At 36.2% G+C, this 25,940-nt stretch overlaps 1 protein-coding gene across 20 annotated transcripts in view; it reads left to right on the top strand.

Annotated features, from left to right (window-relative positions):
* MBNL1 (muscleblind like splicing regulator 1) overlaps positions 1-25,940 on the top strand; it is a 190,179-nt gene that overhangs the window by 23,783 nt on the left and 140,456 nt on the right. The window contains exon 2 of one of the 20 annotated variants that reach the window (XM_019627412.1): positions 25,334-25,778. The exons of the other annotated variants lie outside the window; for them this stretch is intronic. The gene's annotated coding sequence lies outside the window, so the exon portion shown is untranslated. The remainder of the gene's footprint in view (positions 1-25,333; positions 25,779-25,940) is intronic. 20 annotated transcript variants of the gene reach the window in all.

The following is a 25,940-nucleotide window of genomic DNA, read 5'->3' as shown; positions in this document are numbered from 1 at the left end:
GAACTTTTAGTTTTACAAACTAAAGAAGTTTATCATACATAAATTCCTCATCATTCTTACCCATTGTAAGGAAAATTTGAGAAAACACACCGCTTAACATCTATTTTTATTTCCTCAAAACTGCTATTTAGTTTAGAGATTTAATGGTGAGGTAGTAATAACACAGAAAAGGCTTATAATTAGGGGATGAGTCTTAACACCTCTCCAAGGCCAGAATAGCGTATGATTGCTACTTAGGAACATTTTAGAGACACTATAGTTATCATTGTCCCAAAGTTACCAAACATAAATGAGCCACTAAAATTTATTTTAGCATAGAGCTTTCAGTAAACAGCAATTATCTTCAAATGCTTAATATGTATTTTTCTTTGCTATGACTTTCCTTCCTTATAAAATAAAAACACCAAATAAATCCAGACAAACTCCTGACCAAATGTTAATCAAAGATTCATGAATTCACAACAATGAAAGATTTTCATCTGTAGGGAATAAGGCATTGTTTTGAATGTTAGGAAAGGTAAAAATACGTTTCTGCGGTAATGTTATAGGCACTGAAGAATTCCTGTACACGGAGACTTTGTCTTTATAATTTGAACACATTCTTGAAAAAGCATCTGACTGGTAAACAAAGCACAATGGCATAGGTCCTGGAAACATTCCTTTTAGATATTTTCATAACTGAAGTACATTTTGCCATGTGCAGTGAGTGTTAAAACTGAAAAAATGCAGTTCTTTTCTATCTATATAAAGTATGCTTACTTTTATTTCCTTGAAGGATGCCAAAAATATAAGACAGGAGGGATGTAGTGGGTTCTTTTTTTGAGGGGGTGGGTGGCAGATTTTATAGAGAACCTCAAAAGGGTTGCCTTCCAGCGTGGTGTCGTCTTGAATCTGTCTGTACTATATAAGGCGTAACTGCCACTCGTGTCAATAAATGTTTGGAGTGTGAGGAAACCATGATCCCCATTAACTTTGTGTATCATTTCTGATGAGTCATGGAGCATATTCACTAATGATTGGAGAATTATTGATTGCAAAGCTGAGGATTCCAGAAGAGCTGTGGACATGTGACAGTACATGTCTCTAGACATATTTTGTATTTTTACATTTGAGGTAGGGAAGTTGGTTTTATGCAGTATTTTTCCTATTTTAAAAAATACACATTTCTGTAAGAATTACAGCTATATATCCTTGAAAACACACTTAACAGATACATGGTATGGTTTTCTACATATTATTATTAGTTTTTTTTTAATAATTCTGAAAGTACATCTCCTTCAGATAATTATTCATGCCTTTCCAGAGGCATCTTAACACATGTGCCTATGATGGCCATAAAATGAAGAATCTTTGAAGGATTTATGTTACAGAATTGGGCTTTATGAATTTGGTACTTTTCTGTGATTATCCTTTGTTAAAACAGTGCAGAATATACTAATCTCAAGATAAAATCTAGCCATTTTGGAGAGTAGAGAATTACTTTTCCCCTGAGATCAAATACTTTTAAAAGGTGAAGATGCTTCTGAAATAAGTATTATGCTTCAAGTAGTGTATAAGCTCCAAAATAAAAACTATCATTTTTTTTACATTGTTTTAAGAAATCTAGAGATGTATCTTTTATATACCCAAAAAGGTTAATAGTTGATAATACTGATGGGAGTACATGATACTCCCATGAAGTGTGGACACAAGTTTTATGTGAGTATGTGTATGGCGATATAAATTTTCCCAAGATAATGCCAATTTATTCAAATCATCTGGATGTTAAATAATATCACATTATTAAAAAGAAACACCGTATAATTCAGAGGCTGATGCTCATGCAGATATCAACTCCATTTAAATTAAAAAAATGAAGATATTTCTTCCTCGAAAGGATTTAAAAAAAAATTATATTTGACACTGGATTTTCTCTGTATATAATAATGATACATTCACATATTGTTTGTTTCAGTCTTACCTGATTGCAAGAAAAGCCTTACCTTCACAATGACCTTTCAGCACTCCATGTGGCTAGATGGCTCTTACCCTAGTGGAAATATAGTATAGGGTGGGGTGGTGGTAGTCGACTTAGGTGACAGATAGAAAGAACAGGAGGGCATAAGGTCTGCTTGGGGAGAAAAGTTGGTGGGGGGAAAAGTTGGTGGGGACAGCTAGGAGCCATTGACTGAACTTGCCGCACTCGATATTCTCCAACCAAAGACCTCTTCATTGACAATTCTGTTTACTAAATTTTAGCTTCAGAAAGGCAAGGTATGAAAAGATACATCAGTGCCTCTAAACACTGTAGGTATCTGCATTTGTTGTGCAACTCCAGCCTTTGTTGCAGTGCGGGTAGAACAAAACCAGACCACATGGGGGATGACATGCTTTGAAAAGTAGAGCACTTTATAAATGTAAGAGGTGGTATCAATCTTATTGGCATTTTAAAATTATGGCATGTTTATATATTTATTTCATTTTGTCTATAACTTGAAAGGAGTAATAGACTTTGGGGGGGGGTTCATAGACAACCTCATGATGTATAGATTTTATTTTACCATGCCAGATCTGATTACATGTGCCCTGAGGAAAAAAAAATTTACTCTTCCCGTTCCTTAATCTCTACATCTCTGAAATTATAAATTAATAATAATAATACATATATATTATACAAAATATCTCATTTAATCTTTTTTACAGCTGGAAAATAAGCCTTATGACCTTTATCTTAAAGATTAAATAGCATGACTAGAAAATGCTTTTTGTCATTTGTAGAGCTAGGAGGCTTTTTTTTTTTTATTCCACATTTTTTACCATTTTTTTGGTATTCAATGATACATAAAATATAGTGATAAGGATAATAGCTCTAACAATGATTACTAACATTTTGAACTATTCTCTATGTGCCCGAGTAAGGTTTATGAATTCATTCATGCATTCCTCGGAGCAGCCCTATGAGAAGGGCACTGTCAATATCTCACTCTCACAGGTGGGGAAACTGAGGCACAGGCAAGTTACTGCCCAAGGTTACTTAACTGGAAGTAGCACAACATGGCGTTGAACCAAGGTTGTCCAGCGCTAGAACCCAGGCTTGTATGTCAAAGAGTAAAAACAGATTAAGAAGAAAAGAAAGTACTTGTATTGGGTGCTGATAGGAGATATAGACCATAAACATCCGGAATACGTGAGTCACATTTTTTACAGCATTTGAGGAGACTCTAGAACAGCGGTTCTCAACCTTCCTAATGCCGCTACCCCTTAATATAGTTCCTCATGTTGTGGTGACCCCCAACCATAAAATTATTTTCGTTGCTACTCTATAACTGTAATTTTGCTACTGTTATGAATCGTAATGTAAATATCTTTTTGTTTTCCGATGGTCTTAGGCGACCCCTGTGAGAAGGTTGTTTGACCCCCCAAGGGGTCGCGACCCACAGGTTGAGAACCGCTGCCCTAGAAGAATGGGTAGAAAGTAAGGAGCTAGAGGAGCCGGGCACGGGGGTGGGGCAGGCAGTTGGTAGAGTAGGAAGAAAGGAGGAATCAGGTGGGAAAGGGAGATTGGTGGGCATTGAGCAGGAAGTAGTCAGTTTGACACACAGTAGGAGCAACATCAGGAGACAGTGTGTTAGGCAGGTAACCTTACAGGAGTTGTATTCTTACAGGAAGAATAGGGTGCATATACAAGAATGTAGAAGTAGAGAGGAGGGACTAAAGGTAATGAAGAGAATGTAAAAGAGGGCGTGTATGCTGGGGGAAGTACAGGTTTAGGGGCCACAGGATGTGGTGTCTGATTAGATGTGGACATTGAAGGGATGGGAGGCATTAAAAGTCGTTTTTTTAAAATGCAGTAAGGATTTTTTAAACTTGTCATAAAACTTTAAGGTTATCCCTGTTCATCATCTTGGTACTTGTGAGCTCTTTTCCTATAAAGAACTGTATTTTTAAATATCAGTAAGAGGAAGACACTTAAAAGTATGTTTTATCAGGGACTATAACTTGATTAAGTAGAAGATACATGTTAAATTCTTAGAACATTTCATTTGTGTGCCAGGCTCTTTTAAAGCACAGGATCTGGTGAACTATAGAAGGTAGCCAAATTCTTTATCCCAAATAGGTAAGTCTAAAGTAAGCATAATTCCATCTTTAGGGGTATGTTATTTGCTAGGGCATGTCTCATTGTTGGCCAGGCCTTTCTGGGCTCATATTAAAGTTCATGCACAACAGCAGTGTAAGCTATCCTCAGTGATAAACCAGGTGGCAGATGGGTACATGATAAAACGAGTTTGCAATGTGCCCAGTGTGACTGGCATTTATACTTCTCAGACCTTGCTATTTTAGGGAAGGCATCAGTATAACTTTGATATTCTTTTTCCTGGACATAAAAATCCTTAATAATCACACTATTATAAATAGAATGATTTACAAATGGGAATAAAGAAGGCGTTGCATTGCGTTACGAGTTGCCTGGAGTTGTGAAAATCGTCCAATTTCAAACAGAATGGAAAGCTTTATAGGACTCCTCATAGATCTTTTTACTTAAAGTTCTTACATGTTTTTACAAGTAACTGGCTTAACATAGTTTAAGCAGAAAATATCAGAACAATGATAGAATATGTTGTATTTAATATATAGCGAGAAATTCCCATGAAACCAGGACCATTTCAAGAAAAAGATTCTATTTATAAATATTTACTACTTATTGCTTATTTAAGTGGTCTACAGCCACAAAAAATAATTTAAAAATTGCAGTTTATATGTCTTTAAATATAGTATGTTTACATAGAGCCAGAGAAAATAATGTTAACAGTGCTTTATTTCGCCTTTTATTTATCTGCCTGTTAGTGTTATGTGAAAGCCACACTTACTTAGTACAAGACTTTTTCTATTATTAGACATTTTCCCCCCTTATTAGGGTTTTGTCTTGTACTATAAAGACATGGTAAAGATCTGTTTTGTTATATTGTTAAGATAATACTTAGAAAATGTTCATTTTTAAGTAACTAAAATAAGTAGTATTAAAATTAGAAATTCTTCCTCGGCTTCGCTGTTCATTGGGCTAATTTTTAACTAGACAAATTTACTTCAAATTATTTTAAGCCATTTGAATTCCTTGCCCGAACATTTCAGTGAAAACTGCATTGTCAATTTAGTGGCATTCAGAGGAGGCATTTGGTCTTAAATAACCTGCCCAGGAGACTTTGAGAGATTTGATGGGCAGAGCAAAAGCGAACAAATACAGAGGACAAGCAAATTCAGGTGTAGAGCCTCTCTCTGAGGTATTGTATGACCTTTCTAAAAAATAACTTGAACTCTCTGGAGCAATAATTGAGACTATTGAAAATGTATACGGAAATAGAATTCTGCATACTGCTTTTGGGGGAACCACCTTGATTGAAAACTCCATGCGGGAAATGACGTTCTCAGAGAAATACAGTTTTGAGGGTTGGATTTTAAAAGTAAATCTTGTTTTGGGAACGATTAATATGGGAAGATATGGTGCCTGCTCCTCTGTAACAGATTGTCAAGTTTCCTGAGTGCTGAGAGGTCTTTTCGCTTACAAAGGTATTTCACTATGTTAGCAACCAGTGATATAAGGAAGTCGCTTCACCCTTTGTGTTCTGCTAAACAATCGATTAACAGACATATTTGGAGCACGTATTGGAGTTAAGGGATCATAGGTCAGCAGAGGGAGGATCCAAGGGAGAATTGCATAGTTTATATTCTTCTTTGACTTGTAATCAGTTTGTGGTTGGGGAGAAAGACATGAAAAGTGACAAGTCCAATTGGGTACTGGAGCTGTATAATTGAGTACCAAAGGAGGAAATTCAAAGAAGGAAAGAAATTTAAAGAAGTCTTTGTGGACTTAAATGGTCAGGACATGCTGTGTGGAGGTGTATCTGACATAAAATTAGGCACTCGTCAGATAGGGAGGGAAATGGTATGAACAGGTGGAAGTAATGAGGCCAGCTACCATACTCATGGGATCTCTCTTCCTGAAATATTGCTGGCTTTCAATCTTTTTGGAAAAACAACCTCACGATGGTGCTAAACAATTAGGGAGCAGGCCTGTGTGGCAGGAACCACTGTCCTGTTAGAGACGAAGAACCTGAGACTCACAGAAGTTAACCTCTTCGCCTAAATTCACACAGCTGCTGAGCAGCCAGAATGAATTGAAGCCAGGTCCTATCTCATTTCAAAACCAGCATTCTCTGTTTCCCCTTTATGATTCTGGAATGAATGTGGTATCGTTACGATATAATCATTTTAAAACTTCACCCATCCAACAACTGACATAAGTCAAGAAGCTAAAAATGGCTGGCAAATACATTTTTGTCATTTTGCTTTGACATTGGATTACAAATGGCGTATAGGTATATTTTGACGAATGCTTATAATTGTTGTTTCTTAGATTTATAAACAAAACAAACCAAAACGAAATACACTAGACCTGTGTTCAGCAGATCTGGGAAGGGCTTGCAGTAGTGTAATATTGTATCTGGCCATTTGGGATCCTTTTCAGAGAAAGCCTTGCAAAGTTCCAGAAGACAATGTACTTTCACACCGATAATGTAATGCCATAAAATTTCCACCAAGAAATGATAGTGGTAACTCCAGCGCTCGTTCTCAATTCATTTGTCATCCTCACGTGGCTATTTTATGTTTTCATGTTGCATCCTTTTGTCGCACCCATCTGTGCTCTCTGCCGCTATGTGGCAAAGCTTATGACTTAAAAAAAGATAATCTATTCATTGAAGACTTGTTTTGCTGGGGACATGTCACTTTGCTAACAAGCGCCTCTCTTCATAGAGTTATTTAGAACACATACCAAATAAAACGATGTATTGCTGAGAGAAGGAAAATGGAACACTCTTATGCCATTGCCTTGGCCTAGAAAGAAAGCACTCTTATTTAGCAAATATTTATTGAGTGCAGTTGCCCATGTGCCACCTATCATGCTGTACGTCAGAGGATAAAGAGGTGAGGAAGATATGCCCTGCGCCCAAAGTAGTTTCCAGTGCAGTGATAGAGATATTCACGAGTAATGTATGGGCAAAAAAAAGTGGGCACAGTGGAGCCGAGAATAGGGCTCCTTGTGGGCAGAGTGTGGAATTTTCCTAAAACCGTCCAGTAGACACATTAACTCTTTATATACTTTGTATATTGGAGAGAAGACAAAATCAGCTCATCATTTATTAAAATGATCTGATTCAATATTTAAGACATTTATGATTCTGTTCAAGCATTTGATACATAAGCATGACCCAAACGTAGTGTCATCCTAGCCTAGACCGCAGAGGTTTATTTATTTCTGATGTTGGGGCTTTGGTGAAAGGTGGGGACACAGAATTCATGGGAAGCGTCTTCACGCTAGCATCCTGATTAGGAGACTAGAACACCCAGTACTTACAGTCACATTTCAGAGCCTGCAGCTTTCATGCTAACAGAAAAGCCCTGAAGAGAGAGGTGAGCTGAATTTAACTTTAATGACAAAAGACTTTAGATATGAACATGGTGCTCTTTCTTTGTCCAGCTTCTGTTTGTGTGCAGGAAATAAAGCTGTATTTTGTAGGCTAGCTTCTACACTTTCAAACGGTGAAGCTGCAACTGTGCGTGTTCTGAGACCCCATTCAGCTGGGAAGTGTTTGCACTTAGTGTCCAGGATTTAACCAGCATTCTAGGTTAGAAAACTCAGAATTTTTCTTTTATTGCTTGCCGTTATTCATTTTTACTCATGAACATTTATTTAAAGCCCACTGCATAAAAAAGCTTCACAGTAATATTTTGACTGAAATTTTCAAGAGAAATTAAGCTTATGGTTCTGCTTTTCTGAAGTTTATGGCCTAAAGAAAAAGGTCCATTCATAGTGAAATAATGAAAACAAAACAAGAACCACAAAAGACCAGACCCTTAGCAATCATAATACTTATAAAAATAGCTACTTCGTAGGAACTTATTCTTTTACATATGTGACTGCGTATAGTTCTTACACAGCACTGTCTAGTTCACAAGGTAAGAAAATGGAGGCTCGGCAAGGTTAAGGTCAAGTAATTTGTTCAAGGTTCATGTAGCAAGGTACTGTGAGTGCTGAGATTTCAACTCAGCAGTTTTGCTGTCTGTTTGCCTATTTGTTTCCATCAGTGTGGCATGAAATAAGTACACAAATACTCAGCAATATAAATTTGAGGCCTAATCCAGGTTAGTTCTAGTAAGACTTAATGAAGGAGGTAAGATGTGAAAGACAGGTTTTAAAGCATCGTGGTCACAAAAAAGCATAGAGGGTGGAGCGGGCTTTGAAGTTTCACTGGCTTGGAAAGGAGGCTCATATCAAATGGCCTACTCTGCCTCTGTGGTTTGCACCATATTAGTTCTACTCACACCTAATACCCTCTGCCCCAGCACTCGCCGAGATCAGCAAAATCTACTTTTAGACTCAAAATCATTACCACCTGTGAAGTTTCTGATGTCACTTGTGAATGACATAGCATTCTGCCAATTGCTCAATTGGATGGCTTTAAGTTGCACATTTTAAGAACTGTCTTGAGCTCCAAAAGATTGTTGCAGATGCTTTTATAATTTATTCAACTATATATAACACATTGTTGAAGGCATTAGGGTAATTCAGTTCATGTCTCTCATCAAAAATTAGACATCTTTTACTAACATCAAAATAATCAAACATGTCATTGAGAATTGATATTCACTTGGAGATTTCTGATGACGTTTTCTCACTTTTCCCTGAAACCCTAGCAGAGAAATTAGAGCATGTCTGTGTGTGTCATGTGTGCATATATGTGTCTTATATCCATATGTACATGTATATTCCATAAAGGATTATGAAGTAGTGCATAAGTTATAGCTAAAAATTGAGCAGAATAAATGTATGAAGAAGCTATGGGGTACATTTACCAACTAATGTGAGTTTGTAAATTTGTTTTGAAGTATTATATTTAATATCATTTTGTGGCTGTCTGAACTGATTACAAGTAGGACTTATGAAAATATAGTATGCCATAGATGCTAAGTGAAAACAAAAGATATTCTGATATACACGTGTAAATTCAAATGTTATTACTCTCTAATAGTCATTAAGGCATGAGATTAAACAGTTGATACATACTATTATTAAGCGTCTTAATCTGTATCTTAATGAGTTGATTTTCGTTGCTCTTTTATTTCATTGTTACTAAACTTTAACTTGTTCACACAGCAACACTTTTTTTATGGTTAATGACCTGACTTTAATGGATTTAAAAAATATCCTTTCATGTACCATGAATTCTAGGGGATATTTTTTAAAAAGAAATATTCCATGCTACTATACTAATTTTTTGGCAAGAAAATTAAGCACCTATATTTCAGTTCAATACTTCTATGATAAATGAAATATAATTAAACATGCAGATTCTGCAACATTTGCTTAAATATTAATTTGGGTTCTTTTATATTCTAGGCACTGTGCTAGGCTGTGAATACATAATAGCATAAACAGATGCAATTATAAAAGTGCAATTATAAAATTTTGACATCTCTCAAATTTCAAATTGGCCATTGCAGAAATAATGCCATATTATTATAGTTCTTATTGCCACAAAATTTAAATATCCTTTTCAGTAATTAAAAAAACATTGTTTATAGATATAGTAAACATTTATTTCTAAGCCTCTATCAGTGTTAGGCTTACTGCCATATCAGTGAAGTATTTTCATGTAAAAAAAGTGCCATTGTATACTTAGAATTACGCCTTTATCATTAAGCAAGAGAAGTAGTATCACAAAGTAATGCAGAAAGAGAAAACTCAATTTTGAGTGGCAGCACACTATTGTGGGTTTAAAAGGTCAGGCTAGTACAGGAAGCTCCAGTTTTGCCACTCAGTATCATGCAGAAAGCTGTGACAGCCAGGGCTGATACAGCTGAAAATATCTGCAGCCTTGGAAGCCGTGTAAGTTTCAGAAGGTCATTCTGGCATTATAGTACAAACACTGATTCCCAGGGAAGGTCAAACTGGACAGCCCGGCAAGAAGATAGGTTGCTGAGCCCAACAGTTGTAGATGTTAGAGCAGTTGTCAACTGCAGTCCCTGGGGATCCTAATTCGATATGGCCATCTTTCATGGAAATAGTGATGAAGGGACGAGCTTTACTTGGTGAATTCTAACTTCTTTTTTCTCTTCTGCAACTTTAAGTGTTTGCATCTACAACCTCACCTGGTATATATACCAGGACAAACGTGGCTGTGATTTTATTTGTGTATGATGTATGCTACATGGATCAGCTTACACAGTAAAATGCACATAAAATAGGTCTGTAACAAAAGAGACATAGCAAATCAATTAGAAGGAAAAGAGATGAAACAAGTACTTGAAATGAAATTGAGCACTAAATTTCTCTCTCAGCTTTCTGGCAACTTAAACAAAAGCTTTAGGAAGTATAAAAATCCCACATTTATTTAATAAGATCTCTTCCTATCACATATATACGCTTTTATTCATAGCCCGTAGGGTACTTAGTTAAATATTCTGACTGCTCTTGGGTGAAATCTTGGAATGGATGAATTCCAATTCATTAAGTGAGGGCAGAATTTTAACTGATTTGGTTCCAGCTCCAAATTTCCAGCTTTATCTCCGCCACTCCCTTTGCACATGGGTGCTCCGTACAGACCAGTTCCCCGGCGTTCACGCTCTGTGCTTTCCCCATCCCTGCCTTTGCTCTCTCTGTTCCTACAGACTAGGTTGCCATTCCTGTTTGTCTGTAACCAACTGAAACTCATGGTTCCAGGCCTATCTTAGCTGTCTTTCCCATCATGATACCGCCCCCTACCTCTCTCTCCTTTAACTCACCAAGCTTTATTATTATCTGTGCTGTGTACGTCTTTTTTATGTACAGTTATTTGTGTGTTGGTTTTACATCCCCAGTGAAGCAGTAAATTCTTCAAAGCGGGATCCATTTTTTTCCTCCTGTGTCGAGGCTCCATATAGAGGGTCATCAATAAACTGTTAATATTATCAATACATATATATTATTTTACATATTATTTTGGATGAAGATGTTTATTCGCTTAAGAAGGTTATTTTTTGTGTTGCATGTATTTGGATTTCTTTAAAGAAAACATTAATTTTTTTAGGACAGTAGGGAAGAAAGAGAACTAAAAACAAAGAAGAAAAACAAGGAGCGCACAATTAGAGGGATAACACCATCAATTTTTTTCAAAGGGCATATATTGGGGCAGTGGAACTGGGATTGTATTTTTTTTTAATTGTTTTGACTTTGGGCTTTCATATTAGAAAGCAAATTAATATTTACCATTTTTTCTGTGTCATACAGTAACTAATGTAACAGAGAACAGGTTTGGTACAAGTAAAAGAAAAATACCCTTTATGCTATTTCAAACCCTCAGTGCATTCCCCCTCGTATACTTTTCTGTGGTTTTAACAGTTGTCAAGCAATCTAATGCTGCATGGCTTAGAAGTGTTTCAAACAGTTATTCTGTCTCCTTCACTGTGTTTCAAACCCCGTTTTAGAGGCCGATATCGGTCAGCCTTCCTACATGCATACTCGCTTAACATCCATTCAGTTTTATACTTTTAGAGCACCACTCCATTTTACTTGTGTGGAAAATTTCTGCTGATATAATTTATGCTCCTCTAATGGAAGCTCTGAAGAAAATATAGTCTCTTCTTGTTCAGAAAGTAGACAAATAAAAATAAAATCATGCTCACAGATCTCTTCCTCAACAATCATCTTTCAATCAGTTTCTGAGTATGTAGAATCCTGTAATGTAGTAATTACTAGATTAAGACTGAGTAACAGTCTTCACTAAGAAGAAACTGATAGACATAGTGTATAATTTTCACGTCTCTTAAGTGCACATTATTAGAGTCCAGTGTGTATCCCAGGGACGTGTAAGGACAATGGCATCCATCTGTCAGCTCTAAAGGGACCATCTTAGCTTCTTCAGAATCTATATGCAAGGCTTTCTCCCTCACTTACATCTCAGAGCAAAAACCACAAGGGATGCAGTCGTGGCTGCCTGCTCATATCCCACTCCACCCCAATCTCTTTCTGGTTTTTGGCTTCCATGATATTTATAGTCATTGTCATTTTCACAAAGAATGGTATTAAATTGCCAGCATGTGTTGTGAATGAAATTTTAAATTTGTATCGACCTGATTTGGGGTCCTGATTCTTTCATTTAATGAGCTTAGGGGACTTTGGTGAGTCAGTTACTTAACCATGCAAGCCTGAATTTGTTTGTTCACAAATGTACAAGGGAAAACAACTGCCTCTTAGAGTTGTGAGGAACAAATGGCAAAATGCAGATGACACAAATTGTATACCGATATATAAAACATTACTTGCCAGTGTTCAGCAATACTAGAATATGTGAATTCTGGTGGAAAAAGTAAAATTTTCTACTTCGCTCGCCCAGTAGAAATTTTTTATTAAGGAACTAGATGAACACCTTGCAGATTGTATACATAAATCAAAAGGAAATGTAGCACAAGCCAACTCCTGAAAAGTTAATCTCTTCAAGGGTGATTACTTAATGAAGGAGCATAGTTTGTAGTTTTATCTAAAATAAAGTGGTTCTTACTGTAAGAAGATTAAAGCATTATTTAAGTCTCCCCCCCATTAAGTTTAACACAAAGGTTTTACTTTAATTTAAATAAAAAGCTAGGTTTTAGTTATATATGAAGAACATGATTTGACTAATTCCTATGTAAAAGTTTTTCCTTATTCTTTTGATACACACGTGCACACATATGTATCTACACAGCTATGCATATATAATCCTTATTTTACATTATATCTATACTATTAACAATTGATTTTATATTGTAATAATTGTATAGGTGCTTAATTGTTTTTTCATGGTTTTGCAAAATAATTTTACTATTCTAAATTCTTATAAATAAACAGATCTCTAATTATAAATAAATACCACTGTCTCTAAAGTGTTTATTTTATAAGTGTGTATTTATATATAATAATGGTGCATTTCATATGATAAGAATGTATAGAAAGTTTTAAGATTGCTGCATATTCGCGCTTTGAGTTTATCCAATGTATTCCTTCAGATATACTGGGGGAATTATTTTTATTTTTATTTTTTTTTTTACAAACTAAGTAGATTTTGCATGCTAATTTGGAGTGACTTGTTGAGCAGGACTAAAACAGAAGTGGTTTGGGATGCTATAAATAGTATGATACGTTGAGGAGTATCTTAGAGGGATGAGGAGGGGCGTGCATGGTACCTGATTTTAAATATAATAATTTAAAAAATGAATATAACAGAACTTTGCATAACATTTTGCAGGTCTGTCACTTTTCTAAAGTAGTTGATAGAATAGAATCAAAAGGCTTTCACCAAATCTCAAACAAGCCATCCTTTCTTTCAGGACAGATATTCTGTTTTTTTAAGGAAATTATTGGGTAGAGATGTGATAAGTCATCATTTGTGGGAGTAATATTTTAGCTTTAGTTGGTTATGATTGCCAAAACATAATGGGATTAAGAGTAGCCTGGGAGTTTGTTTAAAATGTAGATTCCTGGTCTTTCTCCTCAGTAGGTCTTGTGTAGGTCCCAGGAATACATATTTTTAACAGTCAACCCCCAGTGACTGATTCAGATAGTCTAAGATGCTTTCTGGACCATAAGTATCCCAGAACAAAAAGTGGTGCTGTTAATAAACTGTTGGTAGTTATTTGAGTTTATTCGCCAGCTACGAATGCATTGTGCTTTACCCTGGAAAGCCGGCCATTGCGTTTTCAGTGCATGTGATGCTGATAGAAACACACAGAACTTTAATCACTGTCTCATTAGAATGGTACAGTGGGCTCTTCAGATTTCCTTATGTGTTATAGCTTTTCTAGAATGCACAGAACCTTATGGGCAATTGAAATAATTAAGGAAGGGGGGTGTTCCTTTTCTATTTAGCAAAGGAGCTAAACCTCAAGCTGCCATATTAGCTTGTTCATAGTGTATTCAGCACTTTATTCTTTTGGAAAGTACACAATCCTAAGAATAAAATCTTTGCTCTCATCTCTTCAGAAGTATGGTTTTATTTATACTCTGACAGCATGGTAAAATCACATTGACACAAAGATAATAATAGAAGCATTGGAAATGCCCACATTTTGCCAGCCAACCATCTTAAGTCTTTTGAAAATCCAGTTTCAGGTACTTCTTTATTCTGTGAACTGTTTTAATATACTGAGGAAGTTTGAGGAGGGCAAAGTGAGGGGAGAATGCTTTATTTTCTAGCAGGACATTTGTGCATTCACAAAATCACACAAGAGTATATATATACCTACTGCGGTTATTTTAATTGGAAGTGCATGCCACTTCAGGAGAATATTTCATTCCAGAATCAGAAATGACTGACTGCAAGAGGGGAAATGACCACATGGGAAAATGTGTTTGGGCCTACATGAGTTCACCAGAGTTCTGGTGTGCCTTAGCTAGTTTGATAATGCCTTGCATTATTTATAGCAGTTGTCAGAAACTATTTCCTTTAGTCAATTAGTGTCTAAGAAAAAAAAAAAAGAGGGGGAGCAGAATATTTTCTGACATTCGTCAAAATAACGTGTAAAAAAATCATCCCCTTAATCGTATGACATTGTGCTGTCAGAGATTTTCCAAATATAACATTTTGTTTTTATTAATAAGAAAAGAATAGTAATCTCTAGATTGTATGTTTTGATAGTCTGTCAACTGAAACATTCAAATTTTCAGCCCCTGTTCTTTGGCAAATAATTACAAAATATAAATATTGTAATTGTTTTAGCAATGAAGTGATGTATTTTGAAATAACAGGAGTTGAAAAACTGATTTTACAAATGTTTCTATTGATTAGCTGCCATGTAAGGGCTAACAGTTGTAAATATTTTCCAAATTACAGTGATAAAAATTTAGTTCTGTTTGTGGGAAAAAAAGACATATATCTTTTGCTCTTTCCACAATAGAAATTTATCATACAATCTGGATTTAGGGATGGTACTTTTTAAGGTCTAGCATAGATTTAACAAATGTAGAAAAGTGTGTTATTCGTTGTTGGTAGCAGTACATATTGGTAAACATTTTCTGGGAGGAAGTTTTTTGTTCTAGTTCAAAGTTAATATAGTTCAAAGTATATATGTTCTAAGTTTTGGTATTATTAAAACCACTCAAATGTAAGCATAGTTTGGTACATACAACTGCAGCATTGCTTAAAATAATGATGAAAACTTGGCATTAACTCACGTGAGTACTAGTCAAGAAATAGACGTATAGTGAAGCAACACGTAGTTGTTAAGCAGTATTTATGTTGTCTATTTCTATTGACAAAGACAAGTCATTAACATATACTGTAGAATGCAAGCCTCAGAACAATATGCTCGGTATGTTCCCATCATTTCTATAAAAATAATAAACTATATGTATATGTGTATATGAAGCAATAAAGTACTAGGTACATCATACTAATAATGATAGTCGTTACCCTGGGGATGAGAGGGGTCTGATTTGGCAGTGGAGGAAGGAGAAGTTCAGTTGGACTCTACGAAAATCCTTCTGTATTGTTTACATTTATTACAGTGAAAACAAATTCATTTAGCAATATCTAAACCCCCCAAAAAACCAAACCAAACCAAAACAAAAAAAACGGGGGTGAGGAGGGAGAAAGGAAGAAAGAAAAAGATGTTATTAAATGTATGCGATTCATATACATTACTTGCTAGAGATTTCTGTTCATCATTTGAATTTACATTTTACTATCTCTTCCATTATTATTTAGCAGGATGTATCGCTATATAGGACACCACCTTATAATTTATACCCATACTCCTCAATAAGTCAAAGAAAGCACAACCACAGCTAAAAGTCATGTTGTTAATTCTTTGAAATAATTTAGATTATTGTGGTCACTGGAGATGTGAAAGTTGAGGTATGGAGGAAGAAAAAAAGCTCCAATTATAAATAAACAAAATTTGGTTCAAATTTTAATTTGCTCTTGAGCCTTTACATTTCTAATAGGAAATTCTTTATTTTCGTACTCTAATCACAACAGATGTTAGGTTTTTATTTTATTATTTTATTTTATTTATTTTATTTTATTTCACATTTTCTGAATGTGAGCTCCATGAGGACAAGGCATTTACAAGCATGTTTGCCAAAATTCCTTTAAATGAATGGATTAGATTCCAGCTCTGGGTTATTATATAGCAGTTGTGTAATATTAGTATAATTTGTTGTTTTTCAACATCTCAGACCTAGTTAAGTATGTGAGTTAAATGGAACCTTCTCCAAAGTATTCTTAAGGTACATTGAAGTAGAAAGAGTTGTCAATGTATTTCTTTGTTTATATTTCCCTCCATTCAACCAGGGGAAAACAATTGGGCCTTCAGTCACTGTTGGTCAGGGATTACATAATTCTTATTTATATATGAGCATTTGTGAATTTGTGACTTTTTTTTAAAGCTCAAGTTAAACTGAGATTCTGATATTTTCTTGTTATTAGGAATAAATTCAGTTGACATTGGTATATTATTAAGAGTATGTTTGAGATTATTTGTTAAAAAGGTAATCTTTAAGATCAAATACATACATCAATAGAAATATCCATAGGATTATAAACTGTGTAATACCTGTGTGGCTTGGGTAGTTGCAAACTTTGCAATAAGACCTACATTTGTTAAACTATAGGGACTTTTACTGATGCACTGGAAAGGAGGAAATGTTTATGTATGGTGTTGTACTGTGGGAAATCCACGAATTCATTTCATTAGGATGCATTTAAGTAAGACCTTACTATATTCATAATGCTTTATTCATTGTTTTCTGAAGAATAATTGTTTTAGGTCTCTTTATTAACATATATTTTACATGCTTTCCTCATAGTGGTGAACAATTAAGCAACATATTTGGACAATCTTTATTAGAAATAAGCCAGTAAAATTTCCTAGGCGAAGGTTACTATGTGAGGCTTCAAATCAGACATCTGGAAACTCAAGATTTATCTGTCAAGATCAAGGCTTTGTGCTCAGATATAGTTGAGGGCTATTGCCACATTTAAATTTTAGAAATTCTGGAAAGTGTGGCAACTATGATTGTCTAATTCTAATAAAGATATGCTGTATATATAGGCCAGATTTAAAAAATTTCTTTACATGTTGATTTTATAATTAGTTCGGTTAATTGAGCATGCTCAAATGGAAAACAGGCATAGATCAGTTATGGAGAAGATCGTAATGGCCACTGGCTATGAGAATGATTTCTGCCATGGAAGGAAAGTTGTTGGAACAGTGGGGCAGAGAGGTGCACATGCAGCAAATTTCACTGATGGACAGGGGTCCGTGGGAATATTTCCTCAGTTCTCTCATTAATCAGCTTCACACTTACTTTTTGGTTGTGTAGTAACATTTATTATGGAAGCATAGATGAATTTGCTACTATTCCTCAAGCAATGAAGATCATATTTTAAAATGTATTTAGATAGTAGTACCACCAATCTCAGTGAGAAGCTAGGTGAGAGTGTTCAGAAGATATAAAGGTTGAGAATTAAAGCTGAGATTTTGGCCCTTAGTTACTATGTGAAATAAAATAGAACTCCTTTAAAAGTAAACTTTAGAATCAAAATCCATAGTTATGTATGGCATTGCATTGGGAATAGCAGTATCACAATGTATTGCATTCCATTGTTCATGGTTTTGTCATGCTAATTTCAAATTGGTAGATTCCATTGGGTCAGTGTACTGATCTTCCTGAAAATCCCCAAGATGGTCAGATTTGGTTTTTCTACTGTATAGCTCTTCAGCGTATACCAGCATTATTAATTGGGTTGTATTCTGTATTCTGATTTCCTAATTATTATTTTGAAATATTAAATGATATGGACAGATCAGAAATTACTTCCTAAGGCTAACAGTGTAACTTCTTGTGCAATAAATAATTACAACATGAAGTAGGATTAATGTTTTCTCTAAAAATAAAATGATAAAATAGCATTTGTAGTGTTGTTTTATTATACTTTCTTGTAGAAGAGGGAAATGGTAAAAGGCTGTCTATTTGAATAGCATTACAAAAAATGCAAATTTTCCCTTCTTTTGCCAGAATTGAAGACTGATTCTGTCAGAAACTCCCAGATAATTATTTAAATGTTTTAAATTTGCAAAGCCACATGTAACTGTTTCCAATTCTGTGGATTAAAAAAGAAATCTTCCATCAACTTCACAATTAAGGAGTTATATAAATATGGTTCCATGTTAACCTCATTGCTTCCTGTTCTCTTTCCAATGAGTGGGGTTTGATGGGGTTTGAGGCTGGTTTCATTCAGTTGTAGAAGTGACATTACCAGTGTATTAAACTGTGTGTCTATAGCCCAGACACTGTAACTTATAGAAGATACCTAGAAACTAGTATTCAGATACACTAAGAAAAAATTCAGCCATGCCACTAATAGTGATCGTTGGCTTACACTGGACCAGGCTCTGTTTTGGTGCTGGCTGTCTCATGGAGAGCTAGCCTGAGAACTGCCTGCTGTCATGGAGCTTTCGTTTTTATGGTAAAGGTAGAGATGGTAATCAGAGAGTGAGATAGGTACATAATGTTACACCAAACTCGAACACGTGCTATGAAGAAAACCAAAGCCAGGAAAGGGTTTCACACGTCTGGGCTAGTGTGAAGAGGAACAGAAGGTTGGATATGTTTTTAAAAATTAAATTTATTGAGATAGCTGGTTAGTAACATGTAAGTTTAAGGTGTATGGTTCTATAATGCACCATCTGTATATTGCATTGTGGGCTCACCACCCAAAGTCTAATCTCCTTCCGTCACTATATATTGGACCCCCTTTACCCTGTACTAACATCCCCCTTCCCCCTTTCCCTCTGGTAACCACTATACTGTGGTCTGTGTTTATGAGTTTGTTTGCTTGTTTTGTTAGTTCATTTGTTGCTTTTTGTTTTTTATTCCATGTATGAGTGAAATTATATGGTTTTTGTCCTTTTCTGTCTGACTTACTTATTTCACTTAGCATGATACTCTCAAGATTCACCCATGCTGTTGCAAATGGCACAATATTTTATCTTTTTTTATTATTTGAGTAGCATTTCACTGTATACAGGTACCATGTCTTTACCCAGTGGTCGAAGGACACTTAGGTTGTTTCCATGTGTTGGCTATTGTGAATAATGCTGCAGTGAACATAATGGTACACATATCTTTACAAAAAGTGCTTTCAAATTTTTCTGGTAGATTCACAGAAGAGGGATTGCTGGGTCATGTAGTAGCTCTATGCTCAATTTTTTGGAGAACCTCCATACTGTGTTCTATAGAGGCTGCACCAATTTACATTCCCACCAGCAGTGTGTGAGAGTTCCCTTTCTCCACAACCTTTCCAACACTTATCTCTGGTTTTATTGATAATAGCCATTCCAACAGGTGTGAGGTGCATTTCCCCAATAGCTAGTGAAGTCGAGCATCTCTTCATGTATCTGTTGGCCATCTATCTGTATGTGTTCTTGGGAAAAGTGTCTGTTCAGGTCCTCTGGTTGGATACTATTGATAATGGGCTAGAAAAGCTTCTAGGAAGATACCGTTGCGGTAGAGGCTGTATGAAGGCCTATTTCGGCACAAAGCTAGCGACCTAGTATACAAAGTGCAGTGAGCCATTGTGATCTATTTATCTTCTAATGATCTTAAGCCTTTTAAATATTTAATTTTGCCTGATACAGGAATCAATTCAAAATTCACTTTTTTATCATTGTCTGGGTAGAGGCTTCATGTTTTATTTTGTCTTAAATATAATTTCTTAAGGGACAATAATTGTTTTCTTATTTGAGTACAGTTGGGCTAGTTGCTTTTGGAATTCTCATCTTTGGCAGCAGTGCATCACCTAAGCAACACTCCTTATTATCCTTCTGATAAGAGACCACTTGATGATTGGGGAATCAAACCTATCAAAATTTTAAAGGAATGTGTTGACATATTTTAGATTACTTATATGAATTGGTAAACACAACCTTTCTTTTCTTGGCAGCAGTTTGTCACCCATAGAAGTGCAGTGTCAAGACCAGCAGGCCATTTTGACAGCCACCGCTGCCTGCCGAGGATGTGTAGTGGAAAGATCTCTTTTTTTCTCAGCAGTGTTTCTACAACCAGTTATTTGCATATCTCCTTTATTATTTTTGCCACTATATTTACTTAATCTTATTCCTTAAATTTTTTTTTTTATTAAACTTTAGCCTTTTCCTAATCCATAATAGCCGTGCAATCATAGGCTTGATGAGCTAGTTTTAGCATTCTGATGCACCTAGTGAAAGTATGCTGTTTCTGTATCACTTAAAATTGCCCTGGCACTACTGGTAGTGTGCCTACCCCTCCCTGAGAGCCACTGATCTCAGCTTTTTGTTACATGGAGCTGAATACTGCTGACTGCATTAACCCACTCAGGCCACAGTTTTTCCCAATAAATAACAGCTTTGATACTGTAGTAACTTCACTAGAGAAATGGCCATATAGCCTCCAGAAATGTTTTGTTGGTTTGATTATATACTGAAATCTTTGTTAATATTTGAGATAGATCCTGGGCAAAGTTGTTCTGTGAGCTAAGTAAATTACTAGTTTTCCAAATAATTTTACAGTTTTGGTATCCATCCATCTGCCTATCATCTCTCTATCTATCCCTCTATCTATCATCTTCTATCTACTTACTAATTTCATTTTGTAATTTACCAAATAAATTACTAAAGTAATGCACTGCCGATAATGGACTTATTGACACCAGTGAAGGGAGGGAGTAGTTATGGTTTTGGGCAAGGGGCCCATTTTTGTCTGCTCCAAATATACGTCTGACATCTCTTCCGGTTAGATTAAAACTGTCTTGGTAAAAAAAGAAAAAAACCTGGAATAATTACTCAGTTAACTTCCTCATATGTAATCTATTTCAAGATCAAAAGCTTGTTTAAAAAAGTCCGCAAAATTCCCAGCTAACTACTCTGGGATGTAATAGGACCGACCTGCCTATAATTGGATTGAGAAGAACTGAAATGATTAGTAAACATGTGTGACCAAGAAATTTAACCTTGCCCATAGAACCATTCAGTTCTCCAAAATAGAATTTTAGTCACTTAACTTGTAAGCATACACTTATCCTCTATTGAAGTATATACCTAACCCTTAAATACATAGTTATACAAAGCCATTCACTGTCAGTTTAATGGTAATATATCAATTACTATAAGAGTAATTATTAGCAATTTACTGTGATTTTTTTTTTTTACATTATCCTTGAAATTTTTCTGGATTTTATTTCCTCTATTGCTACATTTTCTTCTTTCCCTTTTCATTTCTATTCTTATATCTTAAAGTAAAAAAAAAAAACATCTGTGATTTCTGATATCACTCAAGGAGAAGCCGGTTCTTGCTTCTTATGGCAGAATATGCTTGTGTGTAGAACATGTCACAAAATGTGAGCAACTCTATAGCTGAGTGTTTGGAATTTGATCAGTAGGGAAGAGAGGGCTTGTTGTTATGCAGGTTTTAAGCAGTTTTGATTCTCACTGCAAAACTGTCAAATATCCCAGTCTTTTTTTGCTGTTGTTGTTGTTATTGCTGCATAGGGAAGTTTATTATAATACATTGAAAATAGGCCAGAAATTTACCTCAGAAACAATTTACCTGTTAGTAAATATCTTTACCATAGCAACATTTTCTTCAATAATTATTTACAAACACTTATTTCTAGGGCAGATATGTTGGCAAGAATTCTCACAATCTGGACATTACCCACACACGTTTCAACGTTGTCTCTGTAGAACAAAAATCCATTACTAGTTGAAGTAGTGTTTTGGGAATTCAGTATTGATCCAAATCCTATAAAATCTTAATTTACCAAAACATTCAGTTATGAAGATTTTCAGTCTTTACTGAAATTCTTCTATTGGAATAAAAAGAAAGATTACAAGACAATAATCAGATATTAGCAATTTAGTTAAATGAATTTATAGAATGTAATCTGAATTTGTTACCCGCCAGTGCTCTATATCAGGGGCTGGAGCACACCTTACCAGCTCCAGCTAGACTATTAATACATAAAGGTTGCTATCCATTCTTATTGTTTAGTGTCCATGCCTGGTTAATTATAAACATTTTTCATTATCATCCTTGCCTGCATAGATTATAATTAAATAGTATTTTCAGCTTATAAATATACATCTATAATTCTTTCAGTAATACCTTTTGAAGTAAATAGAATTTCTCTGCTATATAAATTAAAAATAACTGGAACACCCATTTTGCAAGCATTTTAATAATTAAGGTATATTTGGTACTTGAGTGGGACTAAGCCTGTAACATGGCAGAAAGGAGAAATAATCAACTCTAGAATTGGATTTTGTAATTGTATTTAGACATAACCACCAAGCAATGAAGGTATTTCTAATGGTACCATTCTCTTTCCTCATGCTGTTTGCATCTCATAGATCATGATGAAATCTTTTCTTGGGGTTGGGGATACATCCTTATATATTCATATGCACGTTTATTCCTAGCAGTTTGAATAAAATTTATCAAACATTTAAGAAAACATCTATCATGTTCCAGGTACTGGGTTAAAAAGAATGGTTTTACATCCTGTTCTCAGGGAGTTTATAACCTCAGGCACAAAAGCACCAAGAGATACAAAGAACTGAGAATATTCTGAGATGGAAAATTCTGTAGCATAGTTGGCCCAGCCTTATGGAGAAAGTGATATTTGAATAGCAATTTAAACATGAAGGGATTTGCTAAATTGAAGGGGTGAGGAAGTGTGTGTCAAAGCAAACAAAGGGTTAGCATGTAACAAGTCCCAGGAGCTCACAGCAGCATGGCGGATGCCAGGAACCCTCCTAGCTCTTTGCATCTCCTCTCTAAGAGGGAGGGTACTGGAGTACAACTCCGGGAGAAACCAAAAGCGTAAAATGTGTCAGTTCAAGACAGGGGGAATGGTTCAAGAAAGAGGGAGTTGTAAATGCTGTTAGAGGTGATGTAATGACAGACTATGCATAGTCTCTGGATTTAGTTTTTACGGAAGCATTGACGACTGCTGCTGAGCCCTCAAGTAATAGGTGTGGGGGTCACACTGACACAGATTCAAGAGTGAAGGGGACAGGAAGAAGCTGAGCTATAGCGTACGTAGATGACACTTTAGACAGTTGTCTGGGAATGACGGATTAAGAGCATTCAGGAGAGGAGGACGCAGAGCCAGGCGAGGTCCCCTTCCTTCTGCCGTGCCACTCCCTCCATTTTGGAGCTACTTCATCACTCGGAGGGCTAAGTAATAGTTGAGGGAAAGGCAGGACATTCATATATAGAGGGAAGATAAAGGGAAAGAAGTCTCGAGAAGGAGCGAGTCAAGGTGGAAGCTTAACCTTGGAGAGGGGAAGGGAAAACTCCAGCAAGATGCAGAAAGATAGTTTAAAGATGCGTGGCAGGAAGGTGAGAGAGAGTTCATGCCCACGGGCCGCGATTTTGACTATGAAGCATTTGTGATATACAAGATCACATGTTGTTGAGAGTAAAGGGAACATAGAGGACGAGGTAGCTGAGAGGGACGAAGTTTTAGGAAAGCTGTGTGTGGAATGTGAGCGGGAGCTGTCCAGGGCCAGGGGGATCCCTAGAGAGTGGGAGGGCCTAAGAGACCCCGAATACGGTCATTTGTAGGGGCAGTGATGGGTGTGTGCGTGCTTGAGTTATGTTCATGGGTTGTGTCCATATATGTATTTATATGGGTGTGTTCATATGGGTGCTTGTGTATTTCTGTGCCCTAAAGATAATTCCAGTCTGGATAATAGTAAGTGATCATTTGATTTACCAAAGTTTATGGAGATCCATCTATTTTTTTTCATCACTATGCTAGGGTGACGAAAATAAGATTGTTTCTGTCCTTGGGGACATGTAGTCTAGTGGGTCAGACATGTAAGGAAGTAGAACACTGACTGTTAGGGGTGCAGAGGAAAATAAGAGGAGGCCGTGTGACTAGATGGGTGGGTGGAGATGGAGGAAGTGATACCTTGGAAGCTTCTTGGAGGAAGTGACTGCTCTTAGCTGGCTTCCAAAGGAAGGTTGGAATGGGTGTTGGGGAGGCACTTTAAGATTCTAGAGAGACGGACGACAGAGATTGTTGACCACGGCTGAGGTATATGCTCAAGGTATGAAGTAGTTGGGAAACGCTGAATCAGGGCAGAGATCCAGGAAGGTGGGTGAATCTTAGAGTTTATGACTGACTTGACTTTGTTTCTATAGAAGTAGGAGTTAGGACCAGAAAACATTTTGAAAACAGAAATATTTCTTGAGCATTGGTATGCGTTGGTTCTTTTTAATCTTTAGCTTCCTCAATATTTTCCGAGCCTGGCACCTAGTAGTCTTTAACATCGTTAATGATAAGAATGACAGTATTAACCCTAAAATAAATTTTAAAACATTTTGCTAGACTAGCCACATTTATATGTATATAATATATATTCCTGTACCTTGATTCGATGATATATTCTATATTACATCCATGTCCTGATTTCCAGATTATAAGTGTATCATCTGCCCGTTGACCATTTTCAGCCCTTGAAGAAGTGCAATGAAGCACTGTTATACTCTGTCGTTGCCTCTTTGGATTGTGAAACTTTTAAGTTACTAAAGCCTTGTTTTCTTTGTTGGTAATGTTCACAAGAGAAATATATATCTATATCTATAATATATATATATATTATGTATATATCTGTATCTATATATATCTATATATCTATATCTATATCTATATCTATCTATCTATCTATCTATCTATCTATCTATATACACTTTTGTTTCTGGAACTACTGAACATTTTCTGAAAGTTTTTCCATCTGATTGAAAGAGAAAGTAAGTTGTGAAAAGCAAAAATACCTTGCTAATAAGGAAAAGTCTTCAGTGCCGAGGTAATAGATCATCAGGCAATAGGGGATCCCTCACCCCACAACCTCCAGCTCCGTTCGTACCTCTGAAGGGCATCACGCCACCCAAATCAGATTGCTCGCTTAATATTTAATGTGTTTGCGATGGAATCACTTTCTCCCCTGAGGTCGACTTCAGATTTGCCAGACACACTGACAACACTGCACTCCTTCTTTTCCCCACATGACCTCAGCTTCTGCTTAAAAAATGTTCGAATAAAGGATGCTTTTGTTCATATCTCGCCTGCCTGTGATATATTGACAAAGTGTCTGCCGGCTGAATGGAATAGTTTTACAGTATGAGTGCTGCTTTCAGTGGAGGGGCAGGACTTGGGCTTCAGAAGGAAGTGAATTGGATAGGTCAGGAGAATGTACCATTTGTAAACACCCCTTTCCTTTTTTATTCACGTGTCAGGACAGCAGGAGCAGGCTGTTCAGTGCCCGTCCCTGCGCAGAGCCCGAGGGGAAAGCAGCTTGGAAGTCAGCTGCAATTTTTAAACGTTGCTTTTTTTCACCCCTGGCAATGATCTTCACGTACTTGGACTTGTCTTAGAAGCTGTTTTGAAACTAACATGGTTTAGTCCACTAACTGCATGTTGGGTAAATTCAAAACCCACATGCTCGTCCTCTTGCAGTGGAATAAGTCACATCTGATGGACATTTTCTGTGCTTATAGCATAGTAATGAACGTCTGACAGGCGCGACCTTTCATAAGACAACCCACACTATTGGCTTTCTGCCCAGAATATTGCTGCAACACTATCTGTGATTGGTTATCTCTCTATCATGCATTGCTTCACAAGGGGAAACGGCCCCTTTTTTTAATAAATCTACGATGGCTGGCTGCAATATGCCTCACTGTAAGTATTTGTGTGTGTGTGTGTGTGTGTGTGTGTGTGTGTGTGTGTGTGTGAGTGAGAGAGAGAGGGGGCTGACTTGAATATGACTTAGTCTGGTAGCACATGGCAAGGTTGTGATACTATAGGACATCAGTGAAGTGCTACTTGGTAAATCGTAACCTA

Source organism: Hipposideros armiger, unplaced genomic scaffold (assembly GCF_001890085.2).
Source record: "Hipposideros armiger isolate ML-2016 unplaced genomic scaffold, ASM189008v1 scaffold_16, whole genome shotgun sequence".
Taxonomy (NCBI): domain Eukaryota; kingdom Metazoa; phylum Chordata; class Mammalia; order Chiroptera; family Hipposideridae; genus Hipposideros; species Hipposideros armiger.
Note: the sequence above shows the minus strand (reverse complement) of the source record. Positions and strands in the feature narration are given on the sequence as shown.